Genomic DNA, 3,072 nt, shown 5'->3' on the forward strand with positions numbered 1-3,072 from the left:
TATGATTGTGTATAGAGGAATATATTATTTTATTTAAGAGTTCCGACTCTGTTTTTTATGTTTTATTTATATTCTTGTAAAATTAATGTGGGATATAGAATATGGAATATACAATATATAATATAAAAATGGATGGTACAATGAAATTAAGTATTGAATGTCTTATTGAATATATGGAATATGTCTTATTGAATATATGAAATATTGAGTGTTCAATACAAAGGATTAAATATATAAAGGCGAATACGTATTTTCTATACCTTGTGGTATTTCATCATGGCCGGTATGACAGACTTTAACAGACTGTAATAGACTGGCTGGTTTAAGTACCAGTTGCGTACTAGGGTTGATCTAATTGACTTGCTCACTCCCACCAAAATTTCGGGCCTTGTACCTAGAGTAGAAAAGAATATAAAGTGGATTATGCGAACACGTGAGTGAGTTAGTCAGTCAGTGTATACTTATATATGTTTTCTACTATCTTAGAATGCTGAACAAAAACTGCCTTTGTAAATTCTGTGTGTTAAAGTGTCGTATCAACAGCAATGTATAAAAGTTAATTGCTCCCAAATACTGCAATTCTTTCTCCCAACTCTGTCAATACTAGTTTATAGAAGAAAACATCGTTTTACAAAGTTGTATTTTGAAATTTATGAAGATAACAAAACAGAAAAGTTTCCAGAAGTTCATCTTTTATCCTTGAGGACCGACTTAAGATTAAATTTTACAAAGAGAAATTGAATAAAAGGGCTGTTCTGATTTGCTTTATAAAACAAAAAAATTGAAAAATATATTTAAAATATCAATACTTGTCCTTTTAAGATCGATACTATTTGATTCATAGTATTGATCAGGCTTAATTCGTTTTGATTAGGCTGTTTAGATTGATTTTTTGTCTAATTGATTCCTTACACAACGTAGTAAACAAACCAAAGTGTTGTATTTAGCATATGTTACACGTACATGGCTGATATAAGTAAATGTATACAATAATATTAACATTACTATGAGGTAAAATCTTCGGAGATTACCTTATTGTCCAGTTGGTTATGTAAGTCTTATTTCTCCAAGATCATTTACGAAATTTTTAGTTAATGTTTGTCTGAGATCGATTGCATTTACTACTATATATAGTTTCGGACGAACCAGGGAAATAACCACAAATTAGAAAGACCCGCAGAAAGAAATAACTGCCACATCATCCCCCCAATCACGTCATAGCACACAATGTTGAATGGATTGTGAGAGGGACATGTTGAATGGATTGTGTCTTTATAAATGCATTGGGTCTGAACGTTCATTTGAAAAGGAATTACAGACAATATAGAAACCACTGTTGTAAGGAATAACAATTCCGTGAAATTAAGAACGCTGCAATTTACGACAATATGGTAGACTGGTGCTATTGGTGGTACGTTATCTGGTGAAATGGTATCGTGTGATAAATTGCGTATAGTACGTCGGGGTATCTTCGGAGTAATTCATCACCAACAATTAGACAATATCATTGAATTCTAGATAATAATGCTCGGGCAACAGAACGTGAATATCATAATATTAATTAAATTTTATCCCCTTGCTAATTAACTTAATTGCAATTCATACAGCTGTTATCTATTTTTCATCTTCCATTTTATCATTTTTTTTCGTTATATTTGCTTTTTTATACTTGTATTTTTATGTTTATTTAACGTTTTTTTTTTTATATATGTCTCTTTCGAATTGAATGAGTCTTTTGTATATCTTTATTTTTTTATATTTCAGGAAAAGATAATCGAAGAAAAACACAAAGGAATACAATTAATTTTCTCGAGTGATAAATGTAATTAACGAAACGTAAATTTAAACTGAACGTGAATCTAATAAATCAGGTTAGTTCAATGATGAAAGTTAACCAAACATAGTGTTGTTGTTGGTGTTTCTGATTGATTGATTATGTGCGTATGTGCGCGCTCGTGCACACACACACACACATGTATATATCATTATATAAATACACATATATGTCCATACATTATATGCATATAAAGCATAATTATATTTATATGCATTTATATGTATGTATACATTTATATATCCAAGAGTTTAATTTCTTTACTTATCGCTTCTTTTATGGTGATGCCGTTGATGACTCTTGAGACCAGTTCTTACATGGAAAAATTGATGCCATTGACTACATGGCAATATTGGTGGAGGACGAAGTTGATTTTGTCGAGCCTTTCTCTCCTGTCATTCTTCTTCTTCTTCTTCTTCTTCTTCTTCTTCTTCTTCTTCTTCTTCTTCTTCTTCTTCTTCTTCTTCTTCTTCTTCTTCTCTTTGCTGATTTCTAAATTTTTGGTTCCGATAGTGATGGAACACGGTCAGTTGAACAATCTCCAGCTTACGTTTCAAACTATTTAGGCTGAAGTCCAGTGGCTTTTAGTATTCTTTAGAGTTGGTCCTTGTATTTTCAACGACGGCAACCCTGTGGTCTTTTCCCTAAAGTGAGTTCACTGAATAAAACTTGGCGTAGGAACCTTGACTATGCCATCGAAGACGGTGTTTCAGGATCAGCGACTCGATACTTTGACGGCTGGCTCTTTCCATGACATCTTTGTTGGTCACATAATGTCCCCATTTGATGTTCAGGATAAATAGTCCAGGTTTTGCAGCCATATAGCAAAGTTGAATTAACAACAGCATTATGGACCATAATCTTTGCTGTTAAGTTCAGATTTTTGCTCTTGAAGACGCTTTTGATTAGCGTTCCAAATTCCCCGTGCGCAGCTCCAATTCTGTGTTCCATTTCCTTTTCTGAGGAGTACTTCCTTGATAAAAGGCTGCCTAGATGTAACAAACGGTCTACTTGTTTGAGGGTTGCATCAGAATTGGTAAAATCAAAATCGGCCAAGATGGTATTTTGAGCTGACTGCGCAGAGACCTTGGTTTTCTTCATGTTTGTTGTAAGGCCAAATCGACGGTAGGCTATAGCAAAGTTGTTCACAGACTGTTAGAGATCTTCTTTTGAATTAGAGAGGGCAGCGTTGTCATCAGCATGTTGAATTTATATATATAAATATATATATATATATA

At 33.0% G+C, this 3,072-nt stretch overlaps 1 long non-coding RNA gene across 1 annotated transcript in view; it reads left to right on the forward strand.

Moving 5' to 3' along the window:
- LOC128248032 (uncharacterized) overlaps positions 1 to 1,904 on the forward strand; it is a 32,832-nt gene extending 30,928 nt beyond the window's left edge. The window contains exon 2 of the long non-coding RNA XR_008264303.1: positions 1,765 to 1,904. This is a non-coding gene — a long non-coding RNA (uncharacterized LOC128248032). The remainder of the gene's footprint in view (positions 1 to 1,764) is intronic.
- Positions 1,905 to 3,072: the final 1,168 nt, after the last annotated feature.

Source organism: Octopus bimaculoides, chromosome 6 (assembly GCF_001194135.2).
Source record: "Octopus bimaculoides isolate UCB-OBI-ISO-001 chromosome 6, ASM119413v2, whole genome shotgun sequence".
In the NCBI taxonomy this organism is placed as follows: domain Eukaryota; kingdom Metazoa; phylum Mollusca; class Cephalopoda; order Octopoda; family Octopodidae; genus Octopus; species Octopus bimaculoides.